The 20,234-nt window shown below is 44.2% G+C and overlaps 1 long non-coding RNA gene across 1 annotated transcript in view; it reads left to right on the top strand.

Moving 5' to 3' along the window:
• The window catches only part of LOC101150726 (uncharacterized), a 61,829-nt gene that overhangs the window by 25,756 nt on the left and 15,839 nt on the right, over positions 1 to 20,234 (top strand). Inside the window, exon 3 of the long non-coding RNA XR_002003956.3 lies at positions 11,415 to 11,479. This is a non-coding gene — a long non-coding RNA (uncharacterized lncRNA). The remainder of the gene's footprint in view (positions 1 to 11,414; positions 11,480 to 20,234) is intronic.

Genomic DNA, 20,234 nt, shown 5'->3' with positions numbered 1-20,234 from the left:
TGATTTCTGCATACTTTATCCAAACCCCCTCCCCACCGCTGTCCAGTTTCTGGCTCCTCTTCCTGCCCGTGCTCTGAGGCCAGCTGGGGTCCTCCCAGGTGACTCCTGCTGCTGCTGTCACTGGACCCTGACGCTGTGCCGCACCCGAATTCCTCCGAATGGAGCCTTGGCCAGAGCAAGGCGTGCGGTGTAGAGGAGCGGATCTGAGCCTGGCAGGAGATCGCTAAAACCTTTGCCCTTCACACAAACGCGGAAACACGGGGCGGGTGCTGAAGAGCCAAGCAAGTGTCACCCATTTCCTTCCAAGGCAGAGCAGCAGCCCAGGCAGAAGGGCAGAAGAGTGGGGGAGGTCCCAGGACCACAGCCCAGGGGACACTCAGGATGCGCCAGGAAGGACGTGGCAGACAGGCCCTTTAGGTGGAAAAGCAACCCTCAGCTGCTCAGAGAGCGGCCCCTCCAGGCCCTCCCCGCCGTCTGCAAAGCTCTTCAGCTGGGAGAGGAGGAAAGGGTTTGTTCTTGACCTCCTTCCTTTCCTTTCTTCTCCACTGTCCACCAGAGAGCAGGAAGACAGGCTGATGTTCTTGTTAAAAATAAAGGCATAATTCACATGCCATAAAATTCACCATTTTAACCATTTTAAGGTGTACAGTTCAGTGGTTTTGAGTGCATTACATTGTTGGGCAACCATCAGCATGGTCTAATTCCAAAACATTTCTGTCACTCCAAAAAGAAATCTTGTACCCATTAGCAGTCACTCCCCATTTCCCCCTACCCCCCAGCCCCCCGGCACCCACGAAGGTGCTTTCTTTGTTTCGAGGGATCTTCCTGTTGTGGCAAATCCTCTAAATGGAATCATACAATGTGTGGTCTTCTGCCACTGGCTTCTTTCACTGACCATAATTTTTCAAGGTTCACCCACGTTGTGGCATGCATCAGCGCTTCATTCCTTTCCATGGCTGGACTGTATTTCATTGTATGTCTGGACCACATTCTGTTTCTCTAGTCATCAGTTGATTACTTACTTTTCAGGGCCCACTTAGCCTTTCTTCCCAAGGGCAGGGGCTCTGTTGTCCACTGTTTTGGAGTCTTCCAGCAGACTTGATGGAGTGTACCAGTGGTTTCCTTGCTGGGCGAATAACCAGAGGGTCCCTGGGTACGGGAATCTCTGAGTCCTGATCTTTGGCTCTGCTGCAGACCAGGTCACTGTATGATCTTTTAGCAGCCCCTTTACCTCACCTGGCCTCAGTTTCTTCATCTGAAAAATGAAGGGCTTGAAGCAGATGGTCTCTAACACTTCTCCTGGCCCAACACTTTAAGGTGTTTCAGCAAAGCAGTGAAGAAGCAGCCTTCTGTGACCTTTCTGAACAAGGCAGAGGAAAGCAAGCTGTAGGCTGACATAGTTAGGTGATTCCATAACAAAATTGCTCTGTAAACAATCATCTGGATCAATCGACAGAAGGCACTTGCAACAGGTTCCCAGATGACAGAAAACTATAGGAATGACAGGGAAGGAATGATGGGGCAGATTAAAATGGAGAAATTTAACAGGGACAAATGTAAAAGTCGGACATTTTGCTCCAAAGTTCAACAAAACAGCTACCTGCTTTGTTGGATGTGTCCAGGCAGTGTCCTTTATAAGAGTTTGGTTGACTCTAAATGAATCTCATTATGAGTCACCATTGGGACAGGCGCCAAAAGGCCAATGTGACTTCAGATTAAATCAATAGAGGTCTACTGGCTGAAACAAGGGAGGTGACATTATTGAGTCCATCCCTGGTGTATGTAGCTGCTACACTCTGAGAAGGAGGCCCCCAATAGGAAAAGCCAGAGGGAGGATGGATAAGACATGAAGAGCTCTAGAACCATGGTTTGGTAGTAGGAGGGGCTCAGGGTTTGGGTCTTTAAAAGATAAGACAGAGAGTGCTGTTCACATCTGTGAAGGAACATGGCATGAGAAGGGGAGTTGACTTCCACCATGGGGACCTGCAGGGTGACTGGGGCTGGAAGGTGATCAGTTGTGACCCAGGACCAGGAAGAACTTCGCAGCAACAAAAGTCACAGGAAATGGAAAAAACTCCTGGTGAAGAACACAGACAGACACGGGGCTCCACTCATTAGGGGCGTGACTGGGGAGACCAAGTCACGACTTCGAGGGTCCTTTTCATCTTTGAAATAAAATGAATTGTGCTTAGATGGGGTGGGGCAGGGGGGTAGGGAAGCACCAATCACAGAAGAGTCGTAGGTACCTGGGATCAGCCTTCACTGGGTCCTGCCAGCAAAAGAATAGCTGCCCCTGCCCCAGTTTAGAGTTTAAATGCAAACTCTAAATGTTTAGTACCTGAAACTCCCAGAGGTAAATTACTTTCTGAGGCAATTGTGCATTCATCTGAGGCAATCAGCTATCTCTAAATCCACCTAAGCCCTCATTTGAATCAGATCGGGTGATTCACAGCAATTTGATGTCACTTTGAAAGCTGGTTTGTTGCCAAAACACCAGCCTGGTGCCCTTGATGACAGCCAGGCACAGGGCTGGGTTCTGCCTGGAATTGAAGAGGCTGGTGGGTGGGGGTGTCTTTGGCACCTTAAGAATTTTGGGAGGAGAGAAGGCAGCCCTGTGGCTGCTTTATGACGTTAGGTCTGTAAACCGCCTAATTTAGCACAAATGCCTTTCTTCAGCCAGGTAGCCTTGGGCTTTCCTCCACAGGCGAAGTGTGTGGCCAGTGAGTCAGATGACCTGCCCCTTCTGGAGATGGCTGGTGCCATTCTCAATGTCAGTGGTCGCTTCTTACAGATCCCGATGGATTCAGGCCTCAGGTAGCCAAACAGGGCATCCCATGGCCTCGGCCAGGTTCTGTAGAGGCAAATGTTCAAAAGGGAGTGGCTCTGACACCATTGTCCATGCTCCTCCCTGCCTTGCTTGAGCGACAAGTGTGGCTGCTTTTAGGAAGTGGGGCTTGCTTTGGGAGAACTGCCTCTCGAAGGACTCACACCTATAATTCCCTGCTGTTGTCTCTGGAAGTCTGCGGCTGCCTGGTCCTTAGGGTGAAAAGCAGCTGGGGAAGCTGGAGCCACACATTCCAAAGGGCTTCACGGACAAAAGCACCCTGAATTTAGGAAACAAAAGACAGGTGGAGGAGGAAGCATCCAGCAACCCCCTTGTAATCTCAAAAACTGACTCACGCCTGTGCCGGCCATAGGGCTGCCACGGTATATGGCTCAAGGAAGCCCAGGCTCTCCTGGGAGGTTCTAGCCATTGTTGAGCCCGTGAAGGAAATGTGTCAGGCCAGCCCTTCCTCACTTTCTTGATTTAGCAGGCCGGAGCTAGCTGTAAATGCTGATCAATTCAAGTTGCCAGACTGGAGTTGTAGCAGCGGCCTGGGTGATCTCAGAGCCCCATCCCCTCATCTGTCACGGGAGAACTTGGCCCTGGAGCACACTCCAGATATCTTGCTCAGAACGCAGTTCCCATGGGTATCAAACACACAGTTCATGTTCCTGACTCTGTTGGCTTTGGGACACTCTATTGGCTTTGGGACACTTCCAGGATGTTCTTGCAAGCTACTCACTGTGGGCCTCAGAGTCTGACCTGTCCAGAACTGCTGGTCTGCAAGGGGGCCTGTTCTTGGGGGTTCCTGGGGACCCCCACCCCAGGGACCACCCAGTGGTTGAGGGATGGAGAATTGCTCATGAACTATGGATGATGCCAGCACACTGTCAGATGTCATCACCCCGCATGGCCTAGGTACTCGCCTAAACAGACATCAGCACAGAATTTTGGGTGAGGGGTTCTTCCTGACCACCCTTTCGCTCCTCAGAAACCTCTACTGCCTGGTGCTCCTTCCTCAATTTGTCCCAGAAACGGTGGCGTCAGCTAAAGAGAAAGCGGGAAGGCAGGTGCCTTCGGCAGGGATCTGGCGTTGGAACCTCTGCCCCGAACGTTGAAGCGCTGCTGTCACAATCACCTCATTCTGTCCCAGGACTTCCTCCTCAGCCTTCCCCTGGTCCATTTCTGAGCTTTGTACCCTGTTCCCACCTCCCATAGCCTTTTTCCTCCTGCTGAGATAGGAGAACCGCCAGGAATGTAAACTCAATCTTCTCCTCTGGGGACTCTATGCTGCCTGCTACCAACAGCAGGCATCCCAGGACGTGGGATTTTCAGTGCCGAAACCAGGACAGTGATTCTTAAACTTTTTTTGATCCCAGATTTCTCTGAAAATCTGAAGGCCATGGGCCCTCTCTCCAGCACAGCCTCCATAAGCCCAGACACATGCCATTGTGCATGCAATTCCAGGGGTGCTGGGATCCCCTTCCCAATCAAAGAGAGGACTTAGGGACCCATGGACCTGTCCAGAGACCTAGGCTGAAGATGGTAGCATGTAGGGAGGGGAGGTTGATGCCATGGTTAATTGCATAAGCTCTGGAAGGAGACTGGCCATGCTGCCTAGCCAAGTGCTCCCACTATACAGCTGAGAACCCTTGGACAAGTTTCCTAACCTCCCCAAGCCTCCCTTTCTGCATCTATAAAATGGGAATCACATCTGTTTCATGGGGCGTAAAAGACTTAATAATGACACATAGTGTGAAATACAGTGTCTGGCAGAACAACATCATGCATGCACTCGCCTGTTCAAAACATGCACTGAGCTGCCACGTGCCAAGGCCTGTCTTGGGCTAGAGATCCCCTTTGGGAACAAGACAGAGTCCCTGCCTTCTGAGTACTTACATTTTAGTGGGTTAAGGCTGTAGGGGCCACAGGCTCTTGACCCCTAAAGTTCTGCTGAGAGGCATAAGGCAGATGGATTAATGGGAGAAAAGGCATAAAACTTATTTAACGTGTATGCACAGAAGCCTTCAGGATGAAGCCCCAACTTCCCCATGAGTTACAGAAACTTACGTACCATTTTGGGGTTACAGCACTTATGGGGGTTTGGATTCTGGTAAAACAGGTTATGGGAATGGGAAGAAGAGGAATTCGATTGAGGGGCAATAAATGATTGCCAGAGAGAATGATTGGATGGGAGAACAGAAATAACCTTGTAAGTAGCTTTCTTTGGAATTCAGATGATCCTTGGAGTCTTCTCGGGTCAGGTCACACCTTGGTCTTATTTTCTGCCATAGATAAGAAGATAAGTGGGAAGGGGAAGAAAGAATAATTGCTCTCCTTGGAAGTTCTGGATCTTAGGCAGATAAAGAAACTTCAGCTTCTTTGGGAAAGACGGTGTGTATAGGGGAAGGTCAGAGGGACCTTGAGGCTTCCTCAATTCGACATGTTAAAACCCTCTATTTTGGGGTATTGGTTTCTGAGTCTCAACAAGGCTAAATCAATAGTAATTGTTATGACTACTTGTTATTTATTGTTGGTGGTTTGATTTGGAACTCAGGACAACATTCACTTTCAGGTCCTACTTAGTAGCCCGTTTCCCATCAGCATGATCCTCTGCAGGGCCGACAGATGGGGAACTTTTTGATAGAAGGGAGAAGGCTCCTTTCACCCCTTATCAAAACATTGTAGTAGCTTCAGTGCTTAAGTGTCATCATTTTTGTTCTCGCTGATATTTTAAAGAAGCCAATTTGAGCGCCCATCCTCACATTTCTATCGAAGAGTTTTCACTTTTTTCTTTCAATAAATTATTTAGTCCTCCTATGGACTGTTGCTGAACTGTGATTTTACAAGCAAACCATTCTTATTTGTCATGAGTTGGCAAGGAGACCTTAAATGCGACCAGTGTAGACAGGAGACCTGTGTTACTGAGGCACGAAATAAACGTTCCGGCTGCCATTCATGCCATTTCAGTTTAGAGTCTCAATTTTCTGCATCTTTATCCATATTCTGGTTCAGTTTTTCTGCACAACCCCTGAAGGGAATGTGGTCGCCTGGGAGAACAACTCCCAGATCCCAGTTTTGAGTGTGGGCGCTCCAGAAGTCAGCAGGCAGGCAGGGCTGGCCCAGTGACAGGAGGGGTGCTGGAAAGGGCTTTGGCTTCCAGGCCTGGGCCCCGCCTTTGCTGATGCTGGAGCTCTGGAGCAGGGCTGCTGACGTGTGCACCGCCTGGGCTGGCTGTTTACTAGACTGTTTGTTAAGGGCTGCACTTCCAGTAAAACCTGAGAACACACCGTGACATCCTCATTTACAGCACTGAGTGTGTCACTCGGGCAGCACGCGGGCCAAGAAAGGGAGAGTCTAGGAAAGGTGAGATTAGCTGGCTGTGGGGTAAATCACCTGACACGAAGAGCCTGGGGTTAACCAATCACCGTGGGAGGGCTGCCCTGGAGCACACAGCAGGCTGCACTTGGGAAAAGTCCATTTGAACAAGAATTTCTTCTTGAGAAGCTCTGAGTAGCCAAGGGACCTTGATCTAGGAGTAGGAACTGGTCTCAGGTCACTGATTGCCAGGGTGGCCTGGGCAAATTGTTTCTCCTCTTGGGGACTCAGGGTCCCCACCTGTGCAGTGAGGGCATGCATGCTCTGATGCCTTCATGAGTGGCAGCACGGCACCATGTTAGGCACGGGGGCTTCTGGGCCTAGTCCTTTGTCTTCCTGGCCATGGGGAAGTGGAAAAGGCCTTACCCCACCAAGATGCGTCTTCCCAAGTAAGAGGGGCATTTATGCACCCAGGACCGCTCAGGGCTACGGTGGGGTTTTGTGTGATGAGGCACATAGCTATCTCAGCAGAATGGCAGACGCGGTGGAGTGCGGTGGCTCACGCCTGTAATCCCAGCACTTTGGGAGGCCGAGGCGGGCGGATCATGAGGTCAGGAGATTGAGACCATCCTGGCTAACATGGTGAAACCCTGTCTCTACTAAAAATACAAAAATTAGCCGGGTGTGGTAGCGGGCGCCTGTAGTCCCAGCTACTCGGGAGGCTGAGGCAGGAGAATGGCGTGAACCCGGGAGGTGGAGCTTGCAGGGAGCCGAGATCGCGCCACTGCATTCCAGCGTGGGCGACAGAGCAAGACTCCGTCTCAAAAAAAAAAAAAAGAAAAAAGAAAAAAGAAAAAAGGGCAGACAGCTAGGGAGAGCCAGCACAGAAGCCCTTAGCGGTACAGGCCACCAGTGAGCATTTGTGGGGGATTTGTCGATAACCAGAGCTGTGTGCGGGGTAGGGGGCTTCCGTGGCGCCTTCCTTCAAACATTTGGTTACCTGTGGTCTCATAACAAAAGGCCACTGGCTCTCTTCCTCCCTCCTGATGGAAGTTATCCAAATCCATTTTGCTAGGTCTCCAAAACATAATCACTTTATTTGAAAGGTTTCCCTAAGGGAAAGATCAAGCTGTCCATTTGGGGTGAAAGAGAACAACAACAATAACAATAAATTTCTCTCCACCCAGTACTGTGGACTTGCAGCACTTTCCAGTGTGTTACCGCCTGGAGTTGCCTCTGACATCCCCATAGCGGGGGAAGACAAGAAAACTGAGGCTCACAGTGGTTGCCAAAGGCCACATGGATAATAAGGGTCAGAGAGGTTGTTAAAGGATTGCAGCTGGTTCTAAATCCAGTGTCTTTCCAAAGCAAAACAATATAGCTTATAGCTGACTCTTCAAAACCTGAAAAAAACACAAAGAGGTTTGTGAGTTGTCTTCCCAGTCTCCCGTGTGGTTGATTGAGAAGCGGTAAATCCAAACAGGATAGGTGTGCTTTCTCGGGGGGTAGGGGAGATGGGGGGGTGGGGGGTGGGGGTGTGCGGGGGGTGGGAGGGGAGGGGTGCTTATCATCAACATGGCCGCCCCCGCATATCCCCATATGTGTAGAACATCATGGTGCCCTGCATTTGCATATTAAAAGGCTAGGGTGGGAGGGCCAGTTTTTTCTGCAGGTTACGTGAGTGACATGCCTGGTGGAACCAATCCCCTGAGCCCTATGCAAATCAGACATCACCTCCTCCAGCCTATTCATATAAGCAGCCACTTTTCCGTGGCACAGGGGGTCTCCTCTCTTGGCTTTGGAGCTCCCCATTCCTCTGTGTCTGTACAGGGGAGCTTCTTCCTTCTTTCTTCTCCCTTCTTTCTTGCCTATTAAACTCTCTGCTTCTTAAAACCACTCCATGTATGTCCAGGTCATTTTATCTAATTTGGAGACGGAGAACCCTGGTGTTCCTCTGCTCATCAGAGCCGTCTCATCTGCAAGGGCCAGGATCCAGCATTAGGGCTGCCCTTTATGTTCATGCAGCCTCCACTAGGAAGACCCTCCTCAGCTACCACCTGCTGTAAAGGGATCTATCTATCTATCTATCTATCTATCTACCTTTCTATCTACCTGTCGAGAGAGAGAGAGGTTTGTTATAAGGAATTGACTCATGTGATTATGGAGGCTGAGAAGTTCCACAGTCTGCTGTCTGCAAGCTGGAGACCCAGGAAGGCTGCTGGTGCCGTTCCAGTTTGATTCTGAAGGCCTGAGAACCAGAACTGATGGTATGAGTTCTAGTCCAAGCCCACAGAACTGAAACTGGAGAACTAAAGCTGTAAGTCGCAGTCTGAGGGCAGGAGAACACAATAACCCAGCTCAAGCAATTAGGCAGAGAGAAAGAATTTTCTCTCCCTCCACTTTTTGTTGTTGTTGTTGTTCTACTGCGGCCTTCAATGGATTGAAGGAGTTCCACTCATTAAGTCAATTAACTTCTGAAGTCTATTATTGTCATTGCCTCCCCAGGTAGGGGAAATGAGAAGCCTGGGGATGTGGCTTACAGTGAAGTGTGGCTGGTCCTTTTTTATTCTCTTGGCCAGGCTCCTTCCCTCTGCCAAGTTGCAGGTGGTCCAGGTGTTTGCTTCCAGATGTTTAGGTGGTGGAAGGCAAAGAAGGAAAGATTGCTTAGGGGGACTCTTGCTCCCGTTCCTACCTGCATCTTCTGAGAGGTCTTCCCCCTTTACATTCACCTCAGCTCAACATTGGAATCCCTGCTCTTTCACTGCACACACACTGACCACCCACTGCTGGCAGGGGTCCTAGAGGATTTCACGTGCTAGGCTGTCCCAAATAGAGGAGGTCCTGCTACAGCACCGGCACCATTAGTCCTTTCTGGGCCGTGCTCTGTGAGCCCGTGAGAGGACAAGAAACCAATGTCAAAGCCATGGAATGATCCCATTCAATTCTCATCAAGGAATAGAGAAGACATAAAATTCAGCAAATGGAGGAGGTAAATTTGCTTATTAAAGGTATTTGTGATGAGTGGAGTAGACATAAACACACACACACACACACACACACACACACACACACACACACACACACACACACAGCTGAGCTTTAACTGGAAATTACCAAGCAAAAAAGGGCAGGACAGCACCACGTGAGAGGGAGGCCAGTGGCACAGAGGGCTTTGTCCCGACGCGCACACAGTAACAGGACCTCGGGAGGGAAGAGGTCGCTGGGACAAGTCCTGTCAGGCTGCGGGGAGCCCTTCCCGGACACTGCTGGCTCCTGGAACTGACTTGCCTCCTCACGCACACGTAGGCAGCTTATCTCGGGTTTTGTTTTGGCTTCAAAATCTTTTAATCTCCCAGGATCGTTTGAGTAGATCAGCCCCTATTTTTATTCTTGGATAGAGAAGTGAATCAGAAACGCAGCCAACTTCATTGGACTTGTGGAGGCCTGTCCCCGAGCACTAAATTCCTTGCAGCTTTAAGCAGGTTGACAGAGCTGAGACTGAAATAAAAACACCAACAGGATTAGGCCTGTTCCTGACCGTGGAGTTTGGTGCATAGTAGGCATTCAGGAAGTATTTGTTGAAAACAAATATCAAGGAATCCTATTAATTCCAGGTGACTTTCTCTATGCAGTGGGTACCGCACAGAGTGTGGAACACAAGGCAATGGCAGCCAGTAGATTGTTTTCTGAATTGGCAGGGCCCTCTGCCTGTAATTTTACCAAAGCAAAAATATTTATGGGTGTGGCTACACACAGTGGCACTTTCTAGGCTTCATGCAGGCTTGAAAACCTTCATTTTCCTTTCCTTATACGCGACCGCTGCATTTACCCTCCACCTTCTTTCTGAGGGAAGCCCCAGGAAATGTAGGTGCCCTGTGGAGCCTACAGGCCCTTTCAGTGTTCCTGATGCTTATGAAAATCCATTCTGGATTTTGTGGAAATGGGAGTTTGGATTGTCCTGAATGCCTTAGTCTGGGAGCTGGGGAGTTTCCAGAAACCAGCAGGTTGTTTTGTGGCGAGACTGTTTCGTATTAAGCTGTCAACACTTCCCCACGATGAAGGCTAGAGGGTTAGAATGCTGGTAAGAAAAGATCAGGGGTAATGTGTTCTGAGTGGGGACAAAGACACAGTGACTGGCATTCTGGGTACCTGGATCAATGTATTGAGCTTGACACGATCCCAGAGGTCCTGTGGGGAATAGTCTCAAAGAGGGGTTGGCTATGATTATGGTGAAACACAAGCCTGCTGTGTTCCCCTTGATTAATGGTCCTACCTAAACCACAGGCAGCCACTTTGTGGGTTGACTGATGACCTACAAGGGGCCATGGGGTAAGAGCCCTAAGCGTGGACCATGGTAATTAGTAAGTATGGTCACATTCTTTCTCCTGGAGACATGGATGGAGTCAGTCAGATGGTACAAGAAGAGAAAAAAGAAGATGCCTAGAGAGAAGCAGAAATCAATAGACAGTAGGAGATCCATGCCAATGGGAGTGCCATAGTGAAGATCCAAGAATTCCTGATGTTAATGGGGCAACAAGCCAACAAGGAGCCCAGAGCCAGCTTCAGTCCTGAACAACCTCCCAAGTCTATCCTCTATGGAGCCTGTAATACATTAGGTTCTGTCCTACCCCTGTATACCTTATTACTAGATGGCTCCTTAAATAAATCATAAAACCCCAGTTCTTAAGATGACACGAATGTGCCTATTCCTTTCAAATGAGATGAACCCATGTATTTACCACACATGAAAAAGTAATGCCAATGGCATAATCCCACGTGACTTTTCTGATTGATTGGAGTCCAGGTTCACTAAAAGAGTCACTCAAAAGCTTTCTAATCTATTTCCTTACTTGTTGGCTGGGTAAGTGTTACATTTGGGAAACAGAAGAAGAAGGTGATTAGAGGATAGAGCTGGGGCCATTGGCCTCGTGTAGACACAATTCTTCACAGATTTCACAGGATAGGAAAATGTAGGGTTAAGGGCTGCTTTCCAAATTGTTTTCCCCTGTTTGCCATTGTAGCTTTTCCAGACCACTTAATTTGATTTTCAGTGTTCACAATCTTACTTATAAATCTCCCCTGAGTGGAGAGTTGGGTAGGTGGAAGGAAGAGACGAAGAGAGAATGTTCACAATGCTAATATCATGGTTATACGGTTGACCCTTGAACAACACAGGTTTGAACTCTGTGGGTCCACTTCTAGGCAGATTTTTTTCACCTCTGCCACTCTTGAGACGGCAAGACCAACTCCTTTTCCTCCTCCTCTTCCTCAGCCCACTCATCATGAAGATGACAAGGATGAAGACCTTTATGATGATCCATTCCCACTTACTGAATAGTAAGTATGTTTTCTCTTCCTTATGATTTCCTTAATAATACTTGCTGTCCTCTAGCTTACTTTATTGTAAGAATACAGTGTATAATATAGATGACATACAAAATACGTATCAATTGATTGTTCATGTTATTGGCAAGACTACTTGTAGGCTATTAGTAGTTAAGTTTGAAAGAGTCAAAAGTCATATGTGGATTTTTGACTGTGTGTGGGGTCAGCACCCCTAACCTCGACATTGTTCAAGGGTCAGCTGTATTTATTTAAAGAAGCATAGAAAAGAATACATTTATTCACTTGATAAACATTTGTTGGACACCTGCTATGTGACAGGTTGAGTCGTAGGTGCTTAAGAGAAGTTAGTAAAATGAGCAAAGACACCTGCCACGGAGCACTTACGTTGTAGCAGGAGGAGCAGGCAATAAACAAAAAGTAAAAGATAATAATATAATAGATAATACATATAACACAATAAGGCAATAAACACAATAAGATAAAAAAAGTCACAGTATGTCAAAGGTGATGAGTGCACTGGAAAGAAAGGAGTGCAGAGAGAGGAAGGAGGGCATAGGCCTTGCCTGTGAGAGGACAGATTGCAATTTTAAATGGGAATGGTCAAGGTTGGCCCTTCTAAGAGAATGACCTTTATGAGAAAGCCTGCAAGAGGTAAAGGAGTTAGTCGTTGGGGTGTCTGGGAAAGGGGGTTCAGGCAGGTGGAACAGCCACTACAAAGGTGTTAAGGCAGGAGCATCTGACATGTTCAAGAAATAGCAAGGAGGCCAGTGCAGCTGGAGTCTTAAGGGAGGGGGAAAGTGGGAGGCTGGGGCAAAGGAGGAATGTGGGGGCCAGACCATGTAAGGTCTTGGGAAGAATGAGAAAAATCACTGATGCCCTCGAACCTGAGCAAAAAACCAAAAGCAAAAACAAAAGCCATAATAAGCATATTGGCATTTGATTAATTTAATTCCTTATTGAATTAGTAATTCTCATGGTGGGGGAGGGAAACTATATATCATACCCCCTACCCCTGCCACCAACCAGGGAACATCTTTACACCATTCCCCTCCGTTTAACACCACTGCCTTATGGAGGCATCTGTGCTAATGGGCAGATACTTAATGTGCTCCTTGCAAATATTAGGGCAGGGAAAATGTTGAAGACGTTTGGTGTAAACACCAAATTTAACTGACATAATTATTGCCTAATATGTGTGTCTTCATCCATTTGGGCTGCTATAGCATAACACCTTAGATTAGGTAATTTATAAACAACAGAAATTTATTGCTCACAGTCCTGGAGGTTGGGAAGTCCAAGATCAAGGAAGATTTGTGTCTGGCAAGGACTTGTTCTCTGCCTTGTTGCTGTGTCCTCACATGGCAAAAAGGGCAAGGAGGCCCTCTCAGGCCTCTTTTATAAGGGCGCTAATCCCATTCATGAGGGCAGAGCCTTCAAGAGCAAATCACCTCCAAAAGGCCCCACTTCTTTATACTATCACACTGGGCATTGCATTAGTTCATTTCCACCTGCTGATAAAGATATACCTGAGACTGGGTAATTTATAAGGAAAAAGAGGTTTAATGGACTCACAGTTCCACGTGGCTGGGGAGGCCTCACATTCATGGTGGAAGGCGAAAGTCATGTCTTACATGGCAGCAGGCAAGAGAGAATGAGACCCAAGCAAAAGGGGTTTCCCCTTATAAAACCATCATATCTTGTGAGACTTACTCACTACCACAAGAACAGTCTGGGGGAAACTGCCCTCATGATTCAGTTATCTCCCAACAGGTCCCTCCCACAACCTGTGGGAATTATGGGAACTATAATTCAAGATGAGATTTGGGTGGGGACACAGCCAGACCATATCAGGCATTAAGTTCCAACATATGAATTTTGGGAAGACACCAACATTTGGATCATAGCAATGTGCAAACTCTTTTCTAAAGCAATTTTAAATTTTTGTCATTTATATTTCCACAAGGTATCCTGAGCAGAACTACACCAGATAACATGGTAGAGTTTTTTTTAAAGGTTCTTAAGGGGCGTATCTTAATGTAGCTAATAAATATCCCAGTAGGGCTTTCCATGTGTTTGTTTCAAATCATAGAACCAATTTAAACTCCACCCCTTTTGGATGGGGCCAGACTCATACAAGGAGTGGTGACTATATGAGTTAATGTGGTTTTACTACTCAGGAGGAGAGATTTAGCTGTCATTTTAGACCTCATTTAAAATATTATAACTTCCTTCTCATGTTTCTAATATTCTATCTTGTACAGTAGTTACATTTTTGGATTTAAAATCCTCCCTTTTGAGCCTTTGTAAGCTAGTGTAGAGATTCATGATGTGCGATGAGTTACAATTTTTATGAGGCCCAACTTTGAGTCTCAGGCACTACAGGAATGGGCCCCAGAGGTGGGTTCCTGTTTTCACCTGGCACCTGGCGTCACTGTGGCTTCATCATCCCATGCTCACCCTGACCTCCTCCCTTTCATGCCAAAGTGAACATTTTATTGTGAAGTCCTGTTCTATGGTGATATTAACAAATTTGAGGATTTTTGTAGTCCTTGCAATGCAAACTCACAACTGTCAAATGTCTACTATTTCTATTTTTACCTTTTCTGAGTATTAAAAAATGAAGTATGATTTAAGTACAACAAAATGCACAGATCTTACATGCTTAGTTTGATAAGTTTGGACAATTGTACACCTGTGTAACCATCATCCCAATCAAGATTCAGAACACATCCACCACCCCAGAACTTCCTCTTCTCTCCCTTTCCAGTGAATTGTTGATCCACCCCCACAATCTTGGAGGCAGCCACTTTTTGACTTCTATCACCATAGCTTTAACCTCATAGAACAGTTTTGCCTGTTCTAGAGTTTCAAACAAATGAATTCTTCCAACATGTATTCTTTGTGTGTGTGACTTCTGTCTCTCAAAGTGGAGTTTTTGAGATGTGCCCATGTTGTTGCACCTATTAGTAACTTGTTCTATTTAATTGCTCAGTAGTATTCTACTGTATGACTATACCACAGTTTGTTTACCCATCCTCCTGTTGATGGACATTTGTCATTTTGGGGAAGGAGGTTATTGTAAATAAAGCAGCTATAAACATTCTTGCATACGCTTTCTGTAGACATAGGTTTTCATTTCTTCGGGGTAAGTATTCATACCTAGAAATGGAATTGCTGGGCAATAGGGTAGCTTTAAGAGAATTGCCAAACAGTTTTTTAACATGGTTGTACCATTACTCTCCCCTAGTAATATAAGATAGTTCCGGTTTCTCTACATCTTGGCCAACATTTGGCATTCTCAATCATTTTTATTTGAGCTACTCTAGTGGGTGTGAAATGGCATCTTGATGTAGTTTTAATTTCCGTTTCTCTGATGACTAATGGTGCTGAGCAACCTGTCATATGCTTCCTGACCATTCCTACATGTTCTTCTGTTGAGTGTCTGTTCTTTTGCCCATGTTTAAAATCAGGTTATTTGGTTGCTCTCGTTAATTGGTAAGAGTTCTATTATTTATTTTTGTACTTGTCCTTTTCCCTGGTTACCTTCTAAGTTCCTTGAGATATTTTATCAATTCTCTCTACAGTGTCCACCACAGTGCTTTGTAAATAGCAGGTGCTTAATAAACACTTATTGGATTATCAGCATAAAGTAGTAACCCTGCCTGTACAGTAGAACAACTTGTTGATTTTATTAACAGAATTCAGTAAAGTTTGGGCATTCAACTTTTGGATTGGCAGTGTCTCTTACTTTTCACGTTTTGAATTGGACATTACTCTTTTCCAGTATGTGACCTTTTGCCAACATTCAGGCTGCTCATTTCTAAATGCTTTAAGCCAATCTGGCATACAGTACTTGATTGTGGAAACTGTCATAAACTTTATAGTTAATTTTTATAAGACTTACTTAGGAAGATCTGAAGTTTTCATGATAGGTGATCTCTTCGAGAAGTTGAAATATTTATAGTCTTGAAAATAGAATGTTCTGTATCATCACCTTCTGTTTTCCTCCTCTTCTGAAATTTATGAGACATTTCTTAACCAAGAACCAGAGCCCAAGGGGCAGACAGAAGAAATATAAATACTTTTATTTGAAGATAAAGATGGTGAGCATCGACAAAAAGAATATCTGAGGCTTTTTAAACCTTGTCTCCTTTCCAATTTTGTCAGCCAGAAGCATTATAAATGTATGCTCCACTTTGAAAGAACACCTGCAATGATGTCATCTTTATGTTCTTAAATTAGTTCTAGGCAGACTGGCCAGCTTGGGTAAGCCAGAGCAACGTTTCCATTCTCATCCATTTGAACTTTGCCTCAGACCTATGGCTCCTGTGTGCTGACCCCATGTTTTAGAAAAGCTCTCATCCCCAGGGTGATTCAGAAATCTTGAAAATCATATGTAGCCAGCGAATTTATTGGTTAATTTTTTATATCAAGTCAACTCAACAAATTAAAATTCTTTCCTGATCTGATCTCAAAAGTAATACTTGCTTGTTGTAGATAATATAGCATGAATGCATACAGAAAATAAGGTTGATCTAAAAATCGATCTCACAAAAATAATTACTATTAAAATCTCATAGGTTTACTTGCCATTATTTTTGTTTTTATTTTCTAACATTATATCTAACCTGTAGTCTATAAAAAAAGAATCATAGTGAATATATTCATGGATACTGGGCTTTGTTTATTTTTTTATTTTATTTTATTTTTTTCTCCAGAGTGATTTTCACTTACTGTTACAGATTTTTACCGGCTGTGTAGCATTTCATTTTGTTCTGTTTGTTGATTATGTTTGTATTGTATCTCAATAGTTTTTTTTCTTCATGTTCTGAATAAGAATGAAATCTTTTTCACCAATGAGAGTATATTTTTGTTTGCTTCATGTTGGTGTATGGAAAAGCAATGGACTGTTGTACGTTTATTATTATTTTTTAATCTGGTCCCTTTACTTTGTTTTTTTTTTTCAATTCAAAGTGCTTAGAGTTGATTCCCTTGGGTGTTTAGGTTATCCAGCCATGTTGTTAGTTTATAATGAACTTTTAATCACCTCCTTTCTCTTAGTTATGGTTCATAGTTCTACTTCCAGTCTTATTATATGACTCTGATCTTCTTGAGCAATGTGAAATAGTAGACACACCTGCCTTGTTTCTGGTTTTAACAGGAATACATTTAATGTTTCATATGCTGGCCACTCGTTTACGTTTACATAATTATGATGTGAAAGAAGTATCCTTGAGTTCTCATTTTCCCTAAGGATTTTTAACAATGTGAGAATGTGTTTTAGGTGTTATTTAATGCCCTTTAAATCCTAATAAATGTGGGGACCGCTGACATAAAGTATTATAACGTTGAATTTTCTAATATTGAATGCTTTTGCATTCCCAAGATAAGATATGCTTTCCTTGATCATGATAGAAAATTCCTTTAGGATACTATTTATTTTGCCGCTACTTTATTTAGGATTTAAAAATTACTCCTAAGTGAGACCAGCTCATGATTTTCTTTTCTTTATTGCATTATCTTTGTTAGGTACAGAAATCAAGATTAATTTAGCTTCATGAAATCGATTGTGTAGCTTTCCATCTTTTTCTATTTTCTAGAAGAGTTGATACAACCCAATTCCTCAAATTCGTGAAAGAAACTTTTGACATATGTTAATTGTATTTTAAATTTGTTTTGTGGCTAGTAATATATTCACATTTAAATTTTTCTCTTATGTCAATTTTGGTAACATGCCCAGAAAAGTGTGCTTAATTTTAAGATTTTAAATTATATTTTGCAAGGTAGAATATCATAATCTCCTATCACTTTTGTTCTCAGCTCAGTTTAATTTTAAAAACTTTTTATTATATAAAATTAGAGAAGATAGTACAATCAACTATTGTCCCATCTTCTAGCTTCAACATTAGTCAGTTCATGAAAACTTCATTCTACTTATATCCCCATTCATTTTGTCATTCACTGCCACCCCCTGTCCCATTATTTTGAACAAATTCCACCATCATAATTTCATCTTTAAATATTTCATCATGTAGCTCTAAAATATATGGACCTAAAAATAGTGAAAATATCACTACCTACCTAAAACGTTGGCAATAATTTCTTGATGTCATCAAATATTCATTCAATGTTCATGTTTCTCCAATGATCTTTTGTTTTTATACAGTTTGAGTACATACATTATAATCAGTTGATATGTTGCCTCCATTTCTGTTATTATACCTTTCTCCCTCCAACTCTTTTTTCCCTTGACATTTCTTATTTCTGATTTCTTATTTGCCCATTTTTCCTGCTTATGTTTATTGGAAGTTTATCATTTTGCCTTTCTCTTTTGTTATGTGTTCATTTTTTCTGTTTTCTTAATTATATTTGCTTAGAGTTTATTATATTTTTTAAAGAGCCAGATATTGCACTACATCAAATTTGACACTATACTCCCAGCCTCCTCTAAAACATATTTATCTTATTGCAATTGTTTTCTTAGAATCCTTTCTTATCTCACCAATCATGTTTATCTTCTCATCTGGTTGTCTTGGCTCGTCTTACTTTTTAAAAAACTGATGTTAATTTTCCATTCACCTTTTTTCTGTTTTCTGTGTAAGAACCTGTGGAAAAACAGTTAAGACCCTTCAGTGGCTGGGCAGTGGGAGCTGCAGATCAGCCTTCAGTGGGAGACTGAGCCCCTTAGACTTAAGTAGGGATCAGCTGAATGGGCCCAGAAGCCACCTACACCTATAGCCCAGTCTGCAGCCTCAGCTTGGAGAGCAGTCAACTCAGGAACTGGAGCAGTCCGTTCTCCCTGAAATTCCTCCCTGGCCACAACCTTTTCAGCAGCAGCTGCTCTTCCCTTTCAGTCTCTTCAGGATCTCTGTGGAACTGGAGATCAGACATGGCCTTCCATGGGTGTCACAGGGGTGCCACCATGCACAGAACTTCCTGGGCCAGCATCCCCCACATCAGACCTGCGGAGTGAGCTCGTCTCCATTTTTCACATGTTTTAGTCCCTCCTCAAAGCTCTCAGACATTTAAACTACTATCAATCCCCATTCACTGAGCCAGACTCTTGTGGTGTTAGTGCAAAACGTGCTCCTTGTGGAGCACACGACCTGCCATCTTTCTGTCTTTAATGCTCATCTTCTTTCCCCTTCCTTTGCAGCCTGTTCTTTGGTTTTGGTTTCTGATTTTGTTTCATGGAGTTGCTGTCTTTGTGTATTCTGTTAGTGATGGCACACTGTTTCGAAAATAATTTACTTCTGGTATCTCTAGTAAATCATTTTGAGTTTCCAAAATAATTTATTTCTGGTTTGTGCAGTAAATCATCTTCAAAAGTCTCTCCACCCCATTCTGAGTTGTTGGGGTTGTTTTTCTTTCAGTTTTTAAAAAATATTTTATTCCCAATGGCACATATTGATGTTTTCCTTTTAGATTTACTCTTAGAAGAAACATTTATCTAGCCTTGATGATGGCCTACGTAAGAATGTGTTAACTTCCCTATCTTTGTTAAGGAGGTCACTAGTTATGGCTCATAGTGGCAGACAACAGAATGCTCTCTGGTTACTCTGAGAAGAAAATGATTTATCAGATGATATGATGAATCTTACAGAACTTCACCAGGACTCAGGAAATAAGATTTGATTGCTACACACTTAGAAACAATGGCAATCAAGGGAAATGCCCCATCTTACATGGAGCTCTTCTAGTGGAAACACCATGGTTGCCACCACGTACTGCTCCGTACCTAAGTTTCTAGGAACCAGACTCTGGAAACTCTTCTAGAACTGCCCCAGGAGAACCAACGTGTCTATTGCCTGCAAAGACCTCCAGTGTCCCTGAGCCTGGCCACTGCCTCCCATTGCTCAAACCCTCCTAGTCTCGTATGTGGACATCTGCTTGGAAGAATCTCATCCACATACAAAATCCTGGCTCTGGTAAGTGGGGTTTTTAGTTTTCTAGCATTGTTATATCAGAAGCCTCACTAGAATCAAGCAGGAATGGCAGTGGAGTCAGCAAAAAATCTGCTGCACTAAAGATGTTTAGTGATGGTTAGAACTCCTACAATCCCAGGTCTAGAAGGCCTTCATCCATGGTAGCTTTGCTATACAGGAGTGGGTCTCCTATCACACAACTGATTTTCTAGAACTCTGTGCCAAAGAATGATATAAAAAAAAATCACCAATCCCTTCTTGCTCACTCTAGAGCTCCTCTTGCCTTCATCTTCCCTAAAAGAAATTTATTTTCTCAAATGAAATGTGTTACTAACAATTTCTCCCTAAACCCTTCACACCACATCACTCCCCTGATCCCTGCACGTCTACTAGTTTTCTGAGAGTTTTAGTATCAAGGTGGAAATAAAAATATGTGGGGAGAAAAAGGAGAAGGGAATTCTGATCATCAACACAGTAGAGGACCAGCTGCACAGTTCCTAGGTTGGTATAGATCCTGGGGGCATGAGCTGGGGGCAGAATCGATGCTCTCAGTAAATTAGCTGACCCATTTGAGGACATTTGAAATAAATTACTTCTAAGCAGAATTCTAGAGGCAATGTGCTATGATTTCATAAAATTATAGCCATTTATATATTAGAGACTTTTTTCTTTGACAAAAATGCTGCATGGCTTTTCAACAAATGGTGCTGGAACAATTAGATATCTACATACAAAAGAATGAAGTTGGGACCTTACCTTATAGCATACACAAAACTTAACTCAAAATGGATCATAAAAAAAATGGATCATAGGCCTCTTAC

The sequence above is a fragment of the Gorilla gorilla genome, chromosome 22 (genome assembly GCF_029281585.2).
Source record: "Gorilla gorilla gorilla isolate KB3781 chromosome 22, NHGRI_mGorGor1-v2.1_pri, whole genome shotgun sequence".
Lineage (NCBI taxonomy): Eukaryota > Metazoa > Chordata > Mammalia > Primates > Hominidae > Gorilla > Gorilla gorilla.
The sequence above is the reverse complement of the archived record's forward strand: the minus strand, read 5'-3'. Positions and strand labels throughout refer to the sequence as shown.